General features: G+C 46.7%; 1 long non-coding RNA gene across 5 annotated transcripts; it reads right to left on the bottom strand.

Annotated features, from left to right (window-relative positions):
• Positions 1-6,167: 6,167 nt before the first annotated feature.
• On the bottom strand, positions 6,168-22,406 carry LOC119627154 (uncharacterized). 5 transcript variants are annotated; one of them, XR_005243176.2, is made up of 6 exons: positions 22,097-22,406; positions 17,481-17,601; positions 14,215-17,370; positions 13,969-14,110; positions 11,068-13,872; positions 6,168-6,486 (listed from the first exon to the last, which is right to left on the bottom strand). It is a non-coding gene; the product is annotated as an uncharacterized lncRNA (long non-coding RNA). The 5 variants fall into 5 exon arrangements; XR_005243177.2 differs by having other exon boundaries at positions 13,969-14,322; positions 14,578-17,370; positions 22,097-22,404; XR_012093075.1 differs by having other exon boundaries at positions 13,969-14,726; positions 17,134-17,370; positions 22,097-22,391.
• Positions 22,407-22,732: the final 326 nt, after the last annotated feature.

Here is a 22,732-nt window from a genome sequence, read left to right as displayed (position 1 = left end):
TTTTAGACAGGGTCTTACTCTGTCGCTCAGGCTGGAGTGCAGTGGCGCAATCTCTGCTCACTGCAACCTCCGCTTCCTGGGCTCATGTGATCCTCCTGGCTCATCCTCCTGAGTAGCTGGGACTACAGGTGTGCACCACCACACCACACCACACCACACCACATCAGCCTAATCTTTTCTTTTCTTTCCTTCTTTCTTTCCTTTTTTTTTTTTTTTTTTTTTTTTTGTAGACTCAGGGTTTCACCATTGTTGCCTACATTGGTCTCAAAATCCCAGGCTCAAGCAATTCACTGGACTTGGCCTCCCAAAGTGCTGGGATTACAGGCATGAGCTACCACCCCTGGCCAGCGATACCACTTCCATACAGAAGTGTATTTCTTGCAAGGTTTACAGGAGTATATTTGTTGCAAGGTTTGCAAAAGTGCAGACATGTATTTGTTGCAAAGTGTGCAGAAGTGTATTCACTGCGAGGGGTTACAGGAGTGCTTTTGTTTCCTAGCACTTCTGTGATGAAGCAACAGAAATGTATTCTGTCATCGTTCTGGAGGCCGGAAGTCTGAAATCAAGTTCTTGGCAGGGCTGGTTTCTCCTGAGGACTTTGAGGGAGACTCTTTTCATTTCATGCTTTCCCCCTAGCTTCTGATAGTTTACTGGCTTGTAGACATATCATCCCAATCCCCCATCTTTACAGTATGCCTGCGTTCACCTGGCTGTCTTCTCCTAAAGGCATCTGTCCTGTGTGATCAGGGGCACAGCCTACTACAGGAGGATCTCATTGTAACTAAGTGTATGAGCAGTGACCCTGTTTTCACATTCTGAGGTGCTAGGGGTCAGGACTTTGACATATGTTTTTGTGGGATATGAAATCCAACCCGTAACGGGGAGGTAGAGTGTGCACCAGTGTTTATCACTGTTTGCAGCACTGTAAACGCTCCATGAAAGCTCCACGCTAGGCTCAGAAGGGCCCTGAGGACACCACAATTATACACATTCATTTGTTTTTATTTTGTGGTCCTGATGAAGGAGCTGGACACCCTTGCCCCAGCCTCTGGTGCCGTCTGCCCAGACGGAAGGATGGGAAGAGTGTGGACATGAAGGTTGAGTCTCAGAAAAGGTAGAACCCAGGCCAGGCACAGTGGCTCACGCCCCTGTAATCCCAGCACTTTGGGAGGCCGAGGTGGGCAGATCATCTGAGGTCAGGAGTTCAAGACCAGCCCGGCCAACATGGTGAAACCCTATCTCTACTAAAAAACAAAAATTAGCTGAGTGTGGTGGCGGGCACCTCTAGTCCCAGCTACTTGGGAGGCTGAAGCAGAAGAATCACTTGAACTGGGAGACGGAGGTTGCAGCGAGCAAAGATCTCACCACTGCACTCCAGTCTGGGTGACAGAGCAAGACTCCATCTCAAAAAAAGAAGAAAGAAGAGAAGAGAGAAAGAAATAGAAAGGAAGAAAGGAAGGGAGGGAAGGAGGGAGGGAGGGAGGAAGGAAGGAAGGAAGGAAGGAAGGAAGGAAGGAAGGAAGGAAGGGAGGGAGGGAGGGAGGGAGGAAGGAAGAAAAGAAAAGAAAGAGAAAGAAAGAAAGAGAGAGAGAAAGAAAGAAAGAAAGAAAGAAAGAAAGAAAGAAAGAAAGAAAGAAAGAAAGAAAAAGAGAAAGAAAGAAAGGGAGGGAGGGAGGGAGGGAAAAGAAGGAAGGAAGGAAGGAAAGGAAAGGAGAGAAAGGAAAGGAAAGGAGAGAAAGGAAAGGAAAGGAAAGAAAGAAAGAAAGAAGAAGAAAGAAAGAAAGAAAAGGGAGAGAACCCAGGTGAGACACAGGACATGTGTGGTGACCAGATTTGCCCAGCAGTGTCCTAATTCCCCACCCAGCCTTTGGCACACAGGGACTTTGGCAGAAGGATTGGAGGTATGAAGTGGGAAAAGGACCCCAAGATGGGGCTGTTGTAACTGGCTATGAAAAGGCAGTGGGTGGTGATGGAGGGACTGGAGATAAGTGGAATAAATGAGAGGTTCATGGGGAGAGGGTGGACGGAGGAAGTGGAATAATGGAGAGGTTCACAGGGAGACGGTGGACGGAGGAAGTGGAATAATGGAGAGGTTCACAGGGAGACGGTGGGTGTAGGAAGTTGAATAATGGAGAGGTTCGCAGGGAGAGGGTGGACGGAGGAAGTGGAATAATTGAGAGGTTCATAGGGAGATGGTGGACGTAGAAGAGAGAGAGTCAATGGGTAGTATTATGGGTTGCAGCGGATCCCCCAAAGACAAGTTGGCATCCTGTCCCCTGGTACCTGTGAATGTGACCTCCGTTGAAAATAAGGTCTTTACGGGAGGCAGCCACGTTAACATCAAGTCAGTTGGATGGGCTTTAACCTGACATGACTGATATCCTCGTAAGAAGAGGAGAGGACCCAGACACAGAAGGAAGACCATGTTAGATGGAGGCAGAGATTGGAGTGATGTGGCCACATGCCAAGGGGCACTGGGAACTGCCAGGTGCTAGAAGACGCCAGAAAGGATTCTCTCTTCAAGCCCTCACAGGGGGCATACACTCGCAACGCCTTGGTTTCACAGTTTGAGATTCCAGGACTGCGAGAGAACAAATGTCCATTGTCTTAAGGTGTCTGGTCTGTGATGCTTTGTTACGAGAGCTGCAGAAAACACATGTGGGTGGGCGTCCAGGAGAAGGAGCGTAGGATTCTCCCAGGGGACGGAGTGGTCAGAGAACAGGTTACATTAGGTGGCAAAGGGAATTAAGGATACAGGTGGGAGTAAGGTTGCTGATCAATAGCCCTTAAAATCAGGAGATGATCCTGGATTATCCAGGTGGAACCACTGTCATCACAAAAGTTTGTTTAAAAGGCGTTAAAGAAGCCAGAGGGATGGATGTGAGAAGGACTCAGCCAACCACGCTGGCCTTGAAGAGGGAGGCAGGAGCCCTGAGCCAGGGAATGTGAGAGGGGCGGTCCCCACAAGCTGGAAAAGGCAAGGAGGCGATTCTCCCCCCACACCGCGACCTGCAGAAGGAATGCAGCTCTGTGGACTGATTTTAGCCCAGTGAGACCCAGGTGGGATTTCTGACCTCCAGGACTGTAGGATAGTGAAGGGGTATTGTTTTTAATGTCCGAGTCTGTGGCGATTTGTTCCAGCTGTGACAGGAAGCCCACGGCAGTGTAAGCAATGCTGTGTGGTTTCCAAAACTGGGTCAGAAAGAGGGTAAAACCACGTCCTGGGAATGTTCCTTTGCAGCTGGGGTGAGACGTCCAGCTGGACAGAAGTGGCCACGCAGGAAAGGCTGTTTGGGAGGACCACCCAGAGGTAGAGATGCCGGGTTTCTGGCCATCCCAGTGTCCAGTGCCCACCTCCTCCCAGGCTGGGCATGACACGTGGGCACAGACACCTTCAAAAGGACTCAGCCCTGAGCGTCATCACTGACCGCAGTCACTGGAGAGGGCCTGAGTGAGAACAGAGGTAGCTGAGCCCAGCCACAACCAAGAAACAGAGAGAGAATAGCAGATGGTGACTACTGCCTTAAGCCAGGGTGCGAAGAGGGCCGGCTGCTTTTTTTGCCATTTAAATTTTTATTTTATTTTACTTTTTTACTTTAATTTTAATTTTTTTTTTTTTTTTTTTTTTTGAGACAGTTTTGCTCTTGTGTCCCAGGCTAGATCGCAGTGGCGCAATCTCGGCTCACTGCAGCCTCCGCCTCCCAGGTTCAAGCGATTCTCCTGCCTCAGCCTCCCAAGGAGCTGGGATTACAGCCACTCCCCACCATGTCTGGCTAAGTTTTGTATTTTTAGTAGAGATGGGGGTTTCACCACGTTGGTCAGGCTGGTCTCGGACTCCTGACCTCAGGTGATCTTCCCGTCTCGGCCTCCAAAAGTGCTGGGATGATAGGCGTGAGACACTGCACCCAGCCTAAAATTTTATTTTTAATTGACGAATTGAAACTGAAGGGTTAATTTGACCAGGTCTGCCAGCCCAGCTTGCTTTCAGGCATTTGTTTTCTGTTATTTTCTGTTCCTCTTTCGACAAAGCTGAAGGCCACACCACTGACTGCTCAGATTTAACCTTCACTGGCCGTTGGATAGATAACACTCACTGTCACCATGGTGATGGCTGCTTCTGTTGTTGTTCAGGAATCAAGTTCAAACCGGTTGAGACCACCAGCCCGCCAACTGGACCCCTAGGGGCAAACACCTAAGAGATGGCCGGGCTTTTTTGTTTGTTTTTTGTTTTTTTTAATTTTTATTTCAGTAGCGTTTGGGGTACAGGTGGCTTTTTTTTACATGCATCAATTATATAGTGGTGAATTCTGAGATTTTAGTGCACCTGTCACCCAAGTCGTCTACATTGCACCTAATGTGTAGTTTTTTATCCCTAGCCCATTCCCACCCTCTTCCTCCTGAGTTTCTTTCTTTCTCCTTCCTTCTTTCCTTCTTGTTTCCTTCTATCCTTCCTTCCTTCCTTCCTTCCTTCTCCTTCCTTCTTTCCTTCCTTCCTTCCTTCCTTCCTTCCTTCCTTCCTTCCTTCCTTCCTTCTTTCTTTCTCTTTTTTATTGAGACATAAAAAATTGACACTGCTCAGGCTGGAGTGCAGTGGTGCAATCTTGGCTCGCTGCAACTTCCGCCTCCTGGGTTCAAGCGGTTCTCCTGTCTCAGCCTCCAGAGTAGCCGGGATGATAGGCACACACCACACGCCTGGTTCATTTTGTATTATTTTTAGTAGAGACAGGGTTTCATCATGTTGGCCAGGCTAGTCTCGAACTCCTGACCTCAGGTGATCCACCGGCCTCGGCCTCCCAAAATGCTGGGATTACAGGCGTGAGCCACCGCACCTGGCCTCCTGAGTCTCTAAAGCCTGTTCCATCACTCTGCATGCCTTTGCAGACTCCTAGCTTAGCTCCCACTTACAAGAGATAACGTGCACTTTTTGGTTTTCCACGACGTGGGGAAAGGGAGTGTGAATACACTGCTGGAGAGATGGCCTTCTGACCTCAGAGGCCAAAAACTCCACCCTCAGATCATGCCGGCACCGCCATTTCCAGTACATGTGTCCTGTAAAATGCCGTGAAGCCCGACGATGCTTGTGCAGTACGCACCTGTCACTTCATTTTCTCCACTGTCAATCACCTTCCCGCACACCTCAGGCCACTCCACTCCCCCAACCCATACATCTCCCAAAGCCTCACCTTCAGGGAGGCAGGTCTGAGAGATGTTCTCCCACCTCCTTCCTTGGTGCTCTTGCAAATAAATCTTATATCTTTTGCAAAGCCTGTGTCAGTGATTGATTTACCGTGTGCACACAGAGGGGACCTGGCCCTGACTGGTAACAGAATAAAACGTGTGTGTGTTGTGGGGGGCGGGTACAATGTGATGTTCTGATCCAGGTATACATTGTGGAATGGTTATAACAAGCTAATTATCCATCATCTCACCTACTTACCATTTTTGTGATGAGAACATTTAAAATCTACTCTTAGCAACTTCAAAATATTCCATAGAGGCCGGGTGCAGTGGCTCACACCTGTAATCCCAGCACTTTGGGAGGCTGAGGTGGGCGGATCACCTGAGGTCAGGAGTTCAAGACTAGCCTGGCCAATATAGTGAAACCTCATCTGTACTAAAAATACAAAAATTAGCCAGGCATCGTGGCGGACACCTGTAGTCCCAACTACTCGGGAGGATGAGGCATGAGAATTGCTTGAACTCGGGAGGCGAAGGCTGCAATGAGCCAAGATCGTGCCACTGCACTCCAGCCTGGGTGACAGAGCAAGACTCCATCTCGATTTAAAAAAAAAAAAAAAAAAGAGTTAATCAAAGGGTGAGTTTCACTTAGACAGAAGTAAGTTTTAGTGATCTATCGTACAGCATAGTAGCTGTAGTGAATAATAACGTATCGTATATTTTAAAACTAGAATAGTAGATTTTAAATGTTTTCACCACAAGAACTGATAAGTAGGTAAAGTGATGGATATGTTAATTAGCTTGATTTAATCATTCCACAGTGTGTACATACATACATCACATTGTACCCAATAAATACATACAATTATTATGTGTCACTTTAAACATTTTGAAACCGAATCTAAAATGCTGTGGAACATTTTTCCCTAACAGTAGTCATCAATTGGTATTACTCAAATGCCTGTATTAAATATCTCGTTCATTTGCTGTTTTTCCCTTTTTTTTTTTTTTTGGTTGAGGTCATGGATTTTCAAGATGCATATTATTTGAGGCACCATGATGAAAGAAAAATGCTGTTTACTAAATTATGGCGAAAGTTTTAAAGTCTAAAAAATATGCCTTAGAATAAATGAGATCCATTATTCTCTTCCTCGAACACTTGTTGCTTGTTTCTTTGTTCCTTGTCTAGAACCTTATTCTGTGGTGTTAGGTGTCTTTGTTTGGCAAATCCATCCCGGACTCACTTCAGGGCCTGTAGTTCAGTGGGAGCTCCCAGGTGGCCGCGGTTCAGTGGGAACTCACAGGTAACTGTCTCAAAAAAAAAACAACTCACAGGTGACCGAGGTAATTCGAATTTCCAATAAACAACAAATACTTTTTGTGAGATTGCATAGTTTACTGCCCATTGCCAAGACGGATGCATAGACTTGATGCCTAAAGGTATGCAAAAATTTTATGCTACCAATATTTACGTAAGTATTTTGCCAAAAGAAACAACAAATTCTTGAATTAATTTCTGAAGAGTCTACTTACACAGGCATGAAAACTTATTTTAAATGTCTTCAGAGTATAGGAATACAATAATTTAAGAATAATTTTACCACAACAGAAGGTATAAATATATCAATTTCCTTGCATAGAGTAATAACATTTTAAAAATATGTAACATTTTTAAAACAAAGATTGTCTTAAGTGGCAACCCAATTATGAAAATTGAGAGATAAATCTGTAATAAATTAACTCATAAATAATTTTTGAACACAGAGTGCTGATTTTCTTTTTATCACTCTATTTTTTTTTTCACAAAAAAGAAATTTCTTTACATTTTCCCATCACTGACAATTTATATACTTTGGAATAAGCCTGTTTAAAAAAACAAAAACAAAGAATATTTTCTATGAATCAAATCCGAGTAACCTGGAAAAAAATCTGAAAACTTGCAATCAATATATTTTTACTTCTATGATTTTAGACTATGGTAAAAACCTTCTGCATTCTGTAAGAGGTATCTTGTCCATTCCTATAAGAAATGATGGTTACCTTTGGATAAACACAAAATACCTCTCATAGCAGTTCAGATACAGTCTAATATTATATGTTATGAAAAGTAGGAAGTATGGTAAGCAAAGCAAGTACAGTTCTTTTTCAAACCTCAGGCAAGCTGAACAAAAGCTTTTAACCTCACAGTAATGAAGGACAGGCATCAATTTAATAAAATGTTAGATGATTGTGACAAGCAAAGATTTGTGCGGTTTTTTTGTTTCATTTAAGAATGTAGTGCAATGTTAAAGCTTAAAGTTTGTTCAAAATGACAGATCATCTGGAAACTAAATTGTAGCAATTGACATCTTTTAGCTGGAAACATTTAGCAAAAATCAGGCTTGCTTGTTTTTAGCTGAAAATGTCAAGATTAACAGCCGTGGAGACATTGGATGAAAATGGAGGTCAGCGTGCCCTCAGGATGTGTCTTTATGAGCAATTGTTCAAGATTAAAAGAAAATTTGTGCTAGAAAACCAGATCTGTTGTGTTTTTCTTGGACTAAAAATACTACATCCTCAATTTATAAGCTTACTATACAGGCTGGAAAACCCTGATGGGCTAAAGCCTTCCCCTGCCTCATCTGCTCCTCTCCCTTTGCATCCCATTGAAGATCTCAGGCCCTCCTGTAGGATGGAGCAGGAGTCAGGCTTGACATGTCCCTATCATCCCCCACCCCCACCCACTGAACACTGGAACATCAGGCGGGGCATGGTGGTTCACGCCTATCATCTCAGCACTTTGGGAGGCTGAGGAGGGAGGATCACCTGAGGTCAGGAGTTCAAGACCAGCCTGGCCAACATGGCACAACCCCGTCTCTACTAAAAATACAAAAATTAGCCAGGCATGGTGGTGTGCACCTGTAATCCCAGCTACTCGGGAGGCTGAGGCAGGAGAATCACTTGAACCCAGGAGGCAGAGTTGACAGTGAACTGAGATCACGCCCCTGCACCCCAGCCTGGACAACAGAGAGGACTCTGTCTCAAGAAAGAAAAGAATAATTTTAAACTATAATTTAAAAAATTATGTTATAAGCATGTCGCAGAACATTAACTGTCCTGGTACTGAGTAAGCACTTAAGAAACATTTGCCACTATTATTAATACTGTTCTTGCCACTCCTTAAAGTCACCAGATTTAGCAAATAAAAGTACAGACTGCCCAGTAAAATTTCTTTTTTTTTTTTCTTTTTTTTGGTTTGAGACGGAGTCTCGCTCTGTCTCCCAGGGTGGAGTGCAGTGGTGCAATCTCAGTTCACTGCAACCTTCACCTTCCAGGTTCAAGCGATTCTCCTGCCTTAGCCTCCCGAGTAGCTGGGACTACAGGTGCCCACCACCATGCTCAGCTAATTTTTGTATTTTTAGCAGAGATGGGATTTCACCACGTTGGCCAGGCTGGACTTGAACTCCTGACCTCAGGCGATCCAGCCTCCTCAGTCTCCCAAAGTGCTGGGGTTACAGGCATGAGCCACCGGGCCTGGCTGTGCCCAGTTAAATTTGAATTTCAGATGAACAACAAATACTTTTCTTGAGATTGCATAATTTACTGCCCGTTGCTAAGATGGATGCATAGACTTGACACTTAAAGGTATGCAAAATTTTTACAGTACCAATATTTACATAAGTATTTGTCAAAAGCAACAACAAATTATTGAATTAATTTCTGAAGAGTCTACTTACACAGGCACGAACCTTATTTTAAATGTCTTCAGAGTACAGGAATACAACAATTTAAGAATAAAAATTTTACAAGAGAAGTTATAAATACATCAAACAATTTCCTTGCACAGAGTAATAACACTTTAAAAACACAAAATTTTTAAAACGAAGATTGTCTTAAGTGACAACCTAATTATGATAATTAGAGAGATAAGTCTGTAATAAATTAATTCATAATTTTTTAAAACAGAGTGCTGATTTTCCTTTTTATCATGGGTTGTTTTTTTTTTTCACATAAAAGAAATTTCTTTACATTTTCCCATCATTGACAATTTATATACTTGGGAATGAGTTTGTTTAAAAAAACAAAAACAAAGAATATTTGCTATGAATCAAATCTGGGTAATCTAGAAAAAAAATCTGAAAACTTGTAATTAGTATATGTTTACTTCTATGATTTTAGACTATGGTAAAGACCTTACGCATTCTGTAATAGGCATCTTGTTCATTCCTACAAGAAATGATTGTTACCTTTGGATAAACACAAAATACCTCTCATAGCAGTTCAGATACAGTCTAATATTATATATTATGAAAAGTAGGAAGTATGGTAAGCAAAGCAAGTACAGTCCTTTTTCAAACCTCAGGCAAGCTGAACAAAAGCTTTTAACCTCACAGTAATGAAGGACGGGCATCAATTTAATAAAATGTTAGATGATTGTGACAAGCAAAGATTTGTGCGGTTTTTTTGTTTCATTTAAGAATGTAGTGCAATGTTAAAGCTTAAAGTTTGTTCAAAATGACAGATCATCTGGAAACTAAATTGTAGCAATTGACATCTTTTAGCTGGAAACATTTAGCAAAAATCAGGCTTGCTTGTTTTTAGCTGAAAATGTCAAGATTAACAGCCATGGAGACATTGGATGAAAATGGAGGTCAGCGTGCCCTCAGGATGTGTCTTTATGAGCAATTGTTCAAGATTAAAAGAAAATTTATGCTAGAAAATTATGTTTTCGTCGGACTAAAAATACTACACAGATTGGGCACAATTACCTAGCAGTTTGGGAGGCCGAGGCGGGCAGGTCACTTTAGGTCAGGAGTTTGAGACCAGCCTGACCAATATGGTGAAACCCCATCTCTACTAAAAATACAAAAATTAGCTGGGCGTGGTGGTGCGTGCCTATAATCCGAGCTACTGGGGAGGTTGAGGCAGGAGAATTGCTTGAACCCAGGAGGTGGAGGTTGTGGTGAACTGAGATCATGTGTCTGCACTTCAACCTGACGACAGCGAGACTTCATGTCAAAAAAAAACCAAAAACGGCCGGGCGCGGTGGCTCAAGCCTGTAATCCCAGCACTTTGGGAGGCTGAGACGGGCGGATCACGAGGTCAGGAGATCGAGACCGTCCTGGCTAACACGGTGAAACCCCGTCTCTACTAAAAAATACAAAAAACTAGCCGGGCGAGGTGGCGGGCGTCTGTGGTCCCAGCTACTCGGGAGGCTGAGGCAGGAGAATGGCGTGAACCCGGGAGGCGGAGCTTGCAGTGAGCTGAGATCTGGCCACTGCACTCCAGCCTGAGCGACAGAGCGAGACTCCGTCTCAAAAACAAAAAACAAATAAACAAACAACAAAAAAAACTACCACCTCAATTTATAAGCTTCCTGTACAGGCTGGAAGACCCTGCTGTGCTGCATGCCTCCCCTGCCCCATCTGCTCCTCTCCCTCTCGGCATGGTTCCTTTGCATCGCATTGAAGATCTCAGGCCTTCCTGTAGGATGGAGCAGGAAAGATTCAGTCTAGACATGTGCCCATCAACCCCCACCGCTATCCACTGAACCCTGGAACTATGAGCAGAAACCACACTGCTCCTTCCCCAACAGAGGTTTCCTGCTGCTATGTGGCCAAAAGAGAGTGGGGAGGAATTCTCAGGACACCCAGAGCTGGTACAGTCCAACCTGGCCGCAGGGAGGGAACCCCGGCCCACACCTGCCCTGCCGGGGTGAGTGTGTAGAGCGGGATAAGGAGCTGGTCCAAGTCCTCCCTGATTCAAGAAAACACTGAATTTCCCCTGCAATGAGCTTAGTAGAATTCAAAGACCTACCTGTGACAACAGAGACTCAGAGTACTCTGAGAAGCTCTTCATTCATTCATTCATTCACTCATTCATTCATTCATTCATGCCAATGATATTTACCTTGCTAGGCACTGGGAGTACACCGGTGAACACAGGAGAAGTGTCCTGCCCTCATGGGGCTTCTATTTCAGCAGATGAGAAGCCGACCAGAACAAAAATCAATCAAGAGTCATTGCTAACAGCAGTCACTCCCTACACACCATCTGACATGCAAAGTAAGTTGGCATGATAGTGGTTGGGGGCGCGGTGGGGAGAATTTCTCTGAGGAGGTGACATTTCAGCAAACCTTTGAATATCAAGAATGACTTATCAGGAAGAATTCAGCCCTGGGGAAATCCAGAGAGATCGAGACGGGGAGTCAGGAAGAATCCAGTCCTGGGAAAATCCAGAGAGATCGAGACGGGGAGTCAGGAAGAATCCAGTCCTGGGGAAATCCAGAGAGATCGAGACGGGGAGTCAGGAAGAATCCAGTCCTGGGGAAATCCAGAGAGATCGAGACGGGGAGTCAGGAAGAATCCAGTCCTGGGGAAATCCAGAGAGATCGACACAGGGGAGGGAAATGACAAACTGCCAAGGTTCTGAGGTGGGAACAAGCAGGCACATCCAAAGGACTGGACGAAGGCCAGTGCCTCTGGGGAGCAGGGTTACGTGGGGAGTGTCAAGGCCGGAGCTGGAGAGATTGACTGGAGTCTGGTAGGCACTATGTGTGTTTACTGACTGCACTAGCAAGTTTGTTTTTTGTTTTTTTGTTTTTTTTTGTTTTGTTTTTTTGAGACGGAGTTTCTCTCTTGTTGCCCAGTCTGGAGTGCAGTGGCGCAATCTCATTTCACTGCAACCTCTGCCTCCCAGGTTCAAGTGATTCTCCTGCCTCAGCCTCCCGAGTAGCTGGGATTACAGGCATGCACCACCACACCCGGCTCATTTTGTATTTTTTTAGTAGAGAAGGGGGTTTCTCCATGTTGGTCAGGCTGGCCTCGAACTCCCGACCTCAGGTGATCTGCTGGCCTCGGCCTCCCAAAGTGCTGGGATTACAGGCGTGAGACACCATGCCCGGCCCTTTTTTTTTTCTTTAATCAAGATCCCTGTCCCATAAGACTCCCATGGGAACATGGGCTGTGTGAATTTTCCAGGGGCTAACACAGCAAAGCACTACATGCCGGGAGGCTTCAGCAGCACGGATTTGCTTTCTCACAGTTCTGGAGGCTGGAAGTTCAAGGACAAGGCGTAGCAGTGTTGGTTTCTCCTGAGGCCTCCTTTCCTGGCTCGTGCATAGGGTTGTCCCTCTGTGTGTGTCTCTGTCCTAATCTCCTCTTATAAGGACACACACCCGTTGAAAGAGGGCCCACACATAAGTCCTCATTTTAAGGGAATCACCTCTTTAAAAACCCTATCCCAAATACAACCTTATTCTGAGATACTGAGGGTCAGGGCTTCAACATACAGATTTCTTTTGAGGAAGTAGGACACGATTCGGCCCATAACAAGGACAGAGCTGGCTTGCGTTTGACCATCATTGCGTTCTGCGTACCTTGAACCTTCCTTGCAGAAGGCAAGGACTCCAGCAACACATGGAGTGGGTGGGTGGAGAGACGAGATAATACTGATTTCAGTACCACTCAAAGGGCAATGTGACCGCCAACCGTTTGCAGAGGCGTGCGCAGCTGTAATTCTTACCCCTCTGCAGACCTTGGCTCAGGACGTGTTTCAGTTTGCTCGGAAGAGGCGCCCGTGTCCCCGGCTGAGGCACAGCAGGCCTGAGTCTCTCAATCCTTCTCTGCCATCCATCCATCCTGTCCTCCCCTGGGGAGCACCTACCTGGTGGGACCACTGAGGCGGGCTCGGTCTGTCACCAGGGAAACCGCAGTAGGGTGCGGAAGGCGAGGGGGGTGAGGAATGAACAGAGGAAGTCCCCAAAACCAGACTTGGAGGGTGGGGACTCAAAACCTCAGCTTGGCACACAGTCGGTAGTTAATAAATGTTTGTTGAAAAAAGAAATAACTACCTTTCAAAGCATTACCTGTCCCAAGTGTGTCTGGACTGAAACAAGAACATCCTTGGTTGCAAAGCAAAACGCTCTGTGACCAGCTTGTACAGACGCAGGGAGAACGGAGATCTTGTTTGTTCTCTGCCAATTGAAATTTATTAGTGAAAGTAAGACTTTAAAACCTCAGCACTAAGTGGTTTTGGCATTGACTGAGTGCCCAGCAGCTGTTAGAACCACGTGGATGTGCTCGTTTGATTCTTAGAGTCACGGTGTGTGCATTCTGGGAGGCCGGAGGGGAAGTTTCCAGAAATTGTAAGAAGGGAATGGTGAAATAGACGGGTTAGGAACACAGGCAACACCTTGGCTGAGTTTGAGGCCACGGTCCCTGGCTCTGGAGCTCGGCGTCCAGCTAGGATGCTGGACTGCAGAATCTGCCAACCTTCTCCTAGACCCATTTCCAGTGGTTTTGTTTTGTTTGTTTGTTTTTCTTTCTTTCTTTTTTTTTTTTTTTTTGAGACGGAGTCTCGCTCTGTCACCGAGGCTGGAGTGCGGTGGCGCAATCTTAGCTCACTGCAAGCTCCGCCTCCCGGGTTCAAGCGATTCTCCTGCCTCAGCCTCCCGAGTAGCTGGGACTACAGGCGCCCACCACCACGCCCGGCTAATTTTTGTATTTTTTTTTAGTAGAGATGGAGTTTCACCATATTGGTCAGGCTGGTCTCGAACTCCTGACCTCAGGTGATCCGCCCACCTCAGCCTTCCAAATTGCTGGGATCACATGCATGAGCCACTGCGCCCGGCCTCATTTCTAGTGTTTTAAATGCTGATAGTACACAGTACCTCTTATTCTTTATGTGTCCTAGGTGGGTGTTCATAGGTACATACTGTAAAACAAAATAAAAAAATAAATATCATGAAATTAAAAATCATACAACAAATCGTAAACTAAAAATAACATGAATAAGAAGAAGAAGACCCACGTGTGCAGAGGGGGCAAAGCCTTCCCACAGGATCCTTGCTCATTTCTTCCTCTCACGTGACCCCAGATGAGCCTCACTTCTCTGAGTCTGTTTCCACTTCTGAGGCAGAAAATGATGCCACGTGTCCCACCCCCCAGGGCGGCTGGAGAAAGGAAATGAATCCGTGTGTGTGGAAACGCTTGGGATGGTGGCAACACATGCTCCTTATGACATCGTGTCAGAGAGGCCTTTGCACATCAAGCTTACCCAAATCTTCACTCCTGTTTTCAGCACAGCTGCCCAAACCTCAAGACGGTCCTTCCTTCCCCTCCTCCTCTTGCAGCCCCTGTATTCCATCCCTGACTCTTCCACCAGCTGCAGCAGGAAGGGTTCGGGCCATACACATGAAGGAACAAGGCTACCCCTGGAGCCAAGGCCACCCCTCTCCCACCCCGCTCTCCCACCCCGGGTAGCTGTCATGGCCACAGATCAGGGGGAGCGTGTCCCGGGTCACTGCACACTCTGCTGCCTAGGGACTGGGGTCATTTCTGAGCAAACATCTTTCTCCACAGGGCCTGAGATTCAGGGTCGTGGGGGACTGGGTCTGAATCCTTCCCGGGCAGGGCTCACCGGCGGAACTCAGGTGGAAACTGTAGGGTGCTGTCAGCACGGGTGTGCTGGAGCCAGCTTCTACTGGAGGACAGGAGCCAACGCGTCAACTCGCAGGAAGTTTGTGAGATGTTGAAGCACATCCTTTAGTAAACAGGACATTCCATGCACTTTCAAAATTAAATAAATGATGTAAAGAACAAAGGTGGGAAACACCCAAAACATATGCTTTCCTAGTTATTTAACTACATTTTACTAGCATCTGTGTTTGGGGGTGATTGACATCCATTGTGTCTGTAGTCGATGCGCGGGCTGCTGACCTCCCACCTCCACGCCCAGTGCACGGGCTGGCTCCTGCAGCTGCCCACGTTGGGGAGGCATTTGCACCATGGAAGCTGGCAAACACCAGCGGGCCTGCCACCCCGGCCTCCAGAGCTGGCTGTCCAGCATTCACCATCTCCCCATTGGCTGCAGGGATCTGATTCTTTCCTCTTTCAGGTTAAGTGCTTGTTTAGGCAGCCCTCCTGCAGGCTGCTCTGGCTGCAGGCATCGGGGTACGACGGTGAGCAGAACTGCAAAGAGCCTGTCTTTCGGCATCTTCCATTTTGTGAGAATAGAAAGAAAGTAAACACAAAACTCGACCCAGGAAGATGATTTCAGAAGATTCTAAGTGCAAGAAAGAAACTGAGTGATGTGATACTAACAGGGGCACATGTTACTTTCAAGAGGAGGCCAGGAAGGCTTCCTGGAGGAGGCAAACGCACCGTAGCACTCACTTCCAAGGGGTCCGAAGTACCCAGTGGTGGGAAGACCTGGGGAAGAAGGTTGTGGGCAGGTGCAAAGTCAGGAAGAAGCCTGAGGTGTCCAGAGAACACAGTGGCACATAATGAGTGGTGGGGAGAGAGATAAGAGGGGATGCTGCTGGGTGCTTGCAGAGGCTGCGTTACAGACAGGCCCTGAAGATGGGAGTGAGGAGACTTGATGGCTTGATATTGTTTGATAGCACTGACAGCTATTGGAGGGTGACGACTCAGGAACTTCCATCACCAATAAGCATTTCTTTAAAAAAATTACTCTGACTCTCCAAATATATATATATATATATATATAATTTAACAAAGTTTTGCTAGCATCTATGTTTGGGGGTTATTGACATCTATCTATCTATCTATTTGGAGGATCAGAGTAATTTTTAAAAGAAGTGTCTATATATAATGTATATAAATGAATACCTATATAGAGAGAGAAATTAATTACATATTTTTATATTTTTATTTATGTATTTCATTTAAAATATACATTTTTAAATATATATGTTTTGTTTTGTTTTGTTTGAGAGAGTCTTGCTCTGTCACCAAGGCTGGAGTGCAGTGGCACCATCTCCGCTCACTGCAACCTCCACCTCCCAGGTTCAAGAGGTTCTCCTGCCTCAGCCTCCCAAGTAACTGAGATTACAGGCGCCCGCCACCATGCCCAGCTTTTTTTTTGTATTTTAGTAAAGACAGGATTTCACCATGTTGGCCAGGCTGGTCTCGAACTCCTGACCTCAGGTGATCCACCCACCTCAGCCTCCCAAAGTGTTGGGATTACAGGCGTGAGCCACCGCACCCGGCTGAACCCACCTTGGGAACTTTGTGAGTGTCTTGCCCTAAGTGCCTGTCAGCTGGGGCACTTCCTCTGTGCCCTACAAACGTTCCTCAAACTGAAATTCTTTAGAACAATGCAGGTAGAATCCCACGCAATGGCATAAAGCATTGAAAACTATTTCACTTGTGTTACTCCAGAAATTTGCATTGCTTTTTATTTTCCGTAACGTGAAGGTACGTGTGCTAGTTCTTCGGGGCTGGGGCATTAAGATGAATTGTGTGGCCCCTGCTTCCAACACAGCTGCCACCCTGGGCTCCTCCACTGGGCACGCTGTGGGCGCCTGCTGCTTGCAAACTGTGATAAGGAAGGAGCTGTTTATTCTCAGATCCTTAGGGATCCATTAAGGGTTCCACAGGAGAAAGACAGAACTTCTCTTTAGGATGATGAAAGATGAGGATGTCACAGGTGGTGACTCAAACAACAGTTGAGAGGCAAAGGGGTCTGAACCCATCTGCAAATAAATATCATCTGAATGAATGAATGAGTGTATCCAAGGGCGAAGCTGGGACAGAAGTCACAGTGAACCACCGACAGGAGGACGGTGGTGGAACCCTTCCTGCGCTGTAAAGGTAGAGTTGAGTTGCTGTGGCCTAGACTGTAGGGAATCCCTTTTGCCACATCAGGTGACACTCACTGTCTCTGGATACGAAGATGTTCATATCACTGGGGGACATCATTCAGCCCACCACAGATGGATGAATAGAGAGGCTAATGGATGGAAGGATGGTAGATGAAAGGACGGATAGTAGAGAAGATGAATGAATAGTAAGGTGGATAACTGAATGGAAGAGTGAATGGATAGATGGGTAGAGAGATTGATGGGTGGTGGGTGGATGATTCCTGTGATCCCTGCCTCGCTTCTCAGCTCAGCTACTCTGACGTCCATCACTCTGACCTGTCCCCCCACAGAAACTCTCACTTGGCACAGACCTCAGAAGCAGGCTCTGGCGGTCACCATGGAAACGCGATTGGATGAGGAAGGTAGGATTGGATGAGCTGAGGAGTGGGCAGAAAGACTCTCAGATGGTGGAAATTTCCAGACTCTGGAGTGAAATTGAGGTGCATAAAAGGGACTATTGGGAGGGGCAAGAGTGAGACCACGGAGGAGGACGCGGCAATCATCCGGGAATCATGGTGATGGGGGTCACTAGGGTTGTGCAGCAGACACTGAAAGAAAAAGAAATGGCTCCTGATGAAGGAGGGGGAAACAGCAGGAACAGATAGGAAAGGCATTTCTGACTGGAGACCTTATATACATTACAAAACTACAAACATACCTTTAAATGCTGGGCACAGTGTCTCACGCCTCCAATCCCTGCACTTTAGGAGGCTGGGGAGGGAGGACCACTTGAAGCAGGAGTTTGATACCGCCCTGGACTACAAAGTGAGATCCCATTTCTACAAAAATGAAATAAAATAAAATAAAAATTAGCTGGGCTCAGCCGGGTGGAGTGGCACATGCCTGTGGTCCCAGCTACTCAAGAGGCTGAAGTGTGAGGCTCGCTTGAGCCCAGTTGGGGTCTGCAATGAGCTATGATTGTGCCACTGCACTCCAGCCTGGGCGACAGAGTGAGACCCTGTCTCAAAAATGCACACACACACACACTTAAAAACAAAAGGTTGAAAATGAAACACATAGTGAAATAAAAGTTCTGATAGTATCCTCCCAATTGCTTCACCTCACTTTAGAGTCAGGTGAGGGAGGATAGTAACAGAGGCTGCAACGTGGTGGCTGAGACATCACTCTCAGCATGTCACCCTGAGGTCTCCCTGGGAGGGTCTGGAGAAAACAGAGTGCCCAGGACAGAGCCTGGGAAACCTCACCGGGAAGGTGGAGCATAACGAGGAAAGCATTACTCAACCTTTCTGTGTCACTGAAGTGTGTACACAATTAGCCCATCTGCTGCTCACCCTCCTCATTCACCAACCCCTATTCCAAGAAATTTAAAAGCCCAAGATAGGACTTCCCACAAGTGGGAAGTGTCGGCAGCCAAAACACAGGAGTAACTCCAGAATCCAGGGAGTTTGTATGAAATAAAACTGACCTATAACAAAGACAGACAAGTATCTCTTCAATCTCTACCATCCCTCCACCCACCAACCCATCCATCCACCCATCCACGTATCCACACTTCCATCTAATGCACACAACTATCCAACTATCCATCCATTCAGCCACCCATGCAACAACCCACCTAAAGCATTCATCCTGTCATTCTTCCAACTCTCACCATCCACCCATCACTTCATCCATCCATCCACCCACCACCCATCAATCTACATACCCCCATCCATTCACCCTTCCATCCAATCATGTACCTTACACCTATCCATCCACCCATCATTCCATACATCCATCCACCCACCACCCATCAATCTACATACCCCCATCCATTCACCCTTCCATCCAATCATGTACCTTACACCTATCCATCCACCCATCATTCCATACATCCATCTACCCACCACCCATCAATCTACATACCCCCATCCATTCACCATCCAATCATGCACCTTACACCTATCCATCCACTCATCATTCCATACATCCATCCACCTACCACCCATCAATCTACATACCCCCATCCATTCACCCTTCCATCCAATCATGTACCTTACACCTATCCATCCACCCATCATTCCATACATCCATCCACCCACCACCCATCAATCTACATACCCCCATCCATTCACCCTTCCATCCAATCATGTACCTTACACCTATCCATCCACCCATCATTCCATACATCCATCTACCCACCACCCATCAATCTACATACCCCCATCCATTCACCATGCAATCATGCACCTTACACCTATCCATCCACCCATCATTCCATACATCCATCCACCCACCACCCATCAATCTACATACCCCCATCCATTCACCCTTCCATCCAATCATGTACCTTACACCTATCCATCCACCCATCATTCCATACATCCATCCACCCACCACCCATCAATCTACATACCCCCATCCATTCACCCTTCCATCCAATCATGTACCTTACACCTATCCATCCACCCATCATTCCATACATCCATCTACCCACCACCCATCAATCTATATACCCATCTATCCATTCACTCTTCCATCTAATCATCCACCCTACAGCTATCCTTCCACCCATCATTCCATACATCCATCTATCCACCCATCAATCTATATTCATCTATCCATTCACTCTTCCATCTAATCATCCACCCTACACCTATCCATCCACCCATCATTCCATACATCCATCTACCCACCACCCATCAATCTGTATCCCATCTATCCATTCACTCTTCCATCCAAGCATCCACCTTACTAATAATCCATCTATTCTACTATCCATCCTTCCACCCACCATCCTTCCATCCATTAACCTATCTACTCATCCATCTGTGGTGGGCTGAATGGTGGCCCCTCACATCTTAGTTTCCAGAATCTGTGAATGAATGGATAGTGTCACCTGATGTGGAAAAAGGGATTCCCTGCAGTCTAGGTTACAGCAACTCAACTTTGCCTTTATAGTACAAAAGTGGTCCTAGACAAAACACAGACGGTGGATGTGCCTGTGTTCCAGCACAACTGTATTGTACAAAAACAAGCAGGCCATAGTTTGACAATCAGCCGTCTTGTTCCGAATGATCAGGCCCCTACTTCACTTCCAACAAATCTCTGTCCACTTTTTCCCTTGCTCCCTCCACCGTGACCACACTGGCTTCCTCGACGGTCCTCAGGCTGGGCAGCCATCAGCCTCACGGCTTTTCAAGGCATACATTCTTCTGTCTGGACTGTTTTTCTTCTTGATATTCCCATCACTGTTCCCTCCCTCCATTGAAATTGAAATATCACCACCTCCAAGAAGGCATCCTTGACTCCCAATCTAAAATCCCCCACCCCGCTCTTTGAATCTGACTTATTGTTCCTGATAACACTCGCCACCACCTGAAATCTTACCTACGTTCCCATGTATCGCCCCTGCTGGAACAGTCATGTCCCAGTATGTGAATATGCCTGTTGAGTTCTCTGCTGCACCCACCACGCTTGGCCAGGGTGTACCACTAAGTATGCCCTCAGTAAACACCAGGGGAAAGACAGGACGGATGGATGCGTCAATGAGGGCATGAACAGCCCTCGGCTCCAGGAGGGCAGAGACCCGGCTCCTTTCTTTACATTATTTCACTCTCCGTGTCTAGAGCGGTGTCTGGAGGGATGAGGGGGGGCACAATCGATATGTCTGACTGAGTAAGGACGTCAAATGCTGCTGCTTAGAAGATGTTTGGGATTTCTGTCCACATCCACAGTGGCCCCTGAAGCCAATTTTCTGCGTTTTGTGGAGACGCTGCTGCTGCTGACGCATTTCGATGTGTGCAAAATACGCACATGAACCGCCGATGCAGACGCTTTTGACGTCTGTCCCTCTGCCCTGTTCCCCGCGCGCTCAGTGCTCCCACCTTCTTGCGAATGGTGCAGGAGCTCAGGTTGTTGCCATGGAAACCCCAGCTGGAAGGGGGGAGGCAAGTGCGTGGGGAAGGTGTCGAAAGATCTGCAGAGGATGGAATTTTCCAGGCCCTGCAGTAAGATGTGAGTTCCATGTTGAAGGCCTGGACCAATCCTCTGGCCTCACCCACATCTCTACTGACCTCAGGACTCTCTGTGTCCGTAGCCCCCTTTGGGTCTCCTTATACTCTTTGGCAGTCTGGAGTTCCGGGTCTATTTCTCCTGTGAATCCCTTAGAAAGGCTGTGTCTGCTCCTTGCCTCTCTCTCTCTCTCTTTCTCTCTCTCTCTCTTTCCTCTCCTTTCCACTTCTTCTTCCTTTTTTTTTCTTTTTTTTTTTGAGACAGAGTTGCATTCTTGTCACCCAGGCTGGCACGATCTCTGCTCTCTGCAACCTCCACCTCCCAGGTTCAAGCAGTTCTCCTGCCTCAGTCTCCCAAGTAGCAGGGACTACAGGCGCCCACCACCATGCCTAGCTAACTTCTTTTTATTTTTAGTAGAGATGGGATTTCACCATATTGGCCAGGCTGCTCTCGAACTCCTGATCTCAGGTAATCCACCCAGAGTGCACCCTCGCCCTCCCAAAGTGCTGGGATTACAGGCGTGAGCCACTGCGCCCGGCCCTCCTCTCTTCTTTCTCTCTTTTCCTCCTCTCTCTCCTCTTCTCTTGCCTCTCTGTCTCTCCCGTCTTTTCTCTCTCTTTCCTCTCCCCTCTTCTTTCTCTCTCTCTTTTCCCCTCTCTCTCTCCTCTCTCTCGTTCTCTTCTCTTGCCTCTCTCTCCCTCTCTCTCTCTCTCTCTCTCTCTCTCTCTCTCTCATTCCCCTCTCTCCTCTCACTCTCTCTCACACATACTCCCTCGGACAAAGTAACAACCTGGATCACTCCAGTTCCCGCTGCCCCAGATCCTCATTTTTGTTTCAACTCTTATAATCGGTTCAGGGGGTCCAGGTGCGGGTTTGTTCCATGGGTATATTGTGTGACGCTTAGGTCTGAGGTATAAATGGCCATCAGCACTGTACCCAATAGGTGGCTTTTCACCCCCTGCCCCCTCCCTCCCTCCCTCTCCCCTCTAGAAGTCCCTGGCGTTTATGGGTCCCATGGTTATGTCCATGAGTACCCAATATTTAGCCCCCGCTCGTAAGAGAGAACATGTCGTATTTGGTGTTCTGTTCCTGTGTTACTTCGCTGAGGATAGTGGGCAGCCCCTTGCTTTTAACCATAACCAGCAACTTGATTGGAATGAATTTCCAGCGGGGTCCCTAGTCATAGGAGGGCTTGTGGTACCCTCCAGGAAACATTCCTGCATGCCTGTCTGTTCCCATGTCTGCCAAAGTTGAGTCCACTCCATGATCTTAAAAATTATGTATTATGTGTAGTTTAATAAACAATATTATAGCACTTACTCTGTACCATTCAGTCACTGAGGCTCCTTTGAGGTATATTCCAATATTATCTCAATTTTCGTGTGAGGAAACGGAAGGACGGGAAAGGCAGTAAGCTGTGCACCTTCACCCAGCTGGTCAGCAGCAGATCTGAGGTTCAACATCAGGCAGCAGTCCTGCACAGTCTGTGCTTTAAGCCCAGGGCTGTGCCCTTGCTTGACACATCTCTGAGGGTGGCCCGTGCTCTGATGTCTGTTTCAGAGATGAGGCAACTCGGGTCCCAGCCTATGACCTTAGAAACGAGTTAGTCATGCTGTGACTCCATTTCACTAAACTGTTTTAGTAATAACATTTTCAACAGAGTCCTCAAGGAGGGTTAGCTAGTTACTTGTAAATTGCATGCTACTGCAGCAACATCACACACACACACACACACACACACATGCAGATATAAGAAATACATCATTTTTAAAGATAACATGTAAAAAATAGAAATAATTTCTCACAGTGTCCCACTTAGGATCCCATTGGTCCAGGCAAGAGGGAGTGGTGGCTTAAAACAGGTGGTGACAATGGAGATTGGGGAACTGGGGATGATTTGAAACATGTGGGCAAGAGCTGACCTGTGCAAAATGTATCTTGGGATTCTTGACCTGT

The sequence above is a fragment of the Chlorocebus sabaeus genome, chromosome 6 (assembly GCF_047675955.1).
Source record: "Chlorocebus sabaeus isolate Y175 chromosome 6, mChlSab1.0.hap1, whole genome shotgun sequence".
In the NCBI taxonomy this organism is placed as follows: Eukaryota; Metazoa; Chordata; class Mammalia; order Primates; family Cercopithecidae; genus Chlorocebus; species Chlorocebus sabaeus.
The sequence above is the reverse complement of the archived record's forward strand: the minus strand, read 5'-3'. Positions and strand labels throughout refer to the sequence as shown.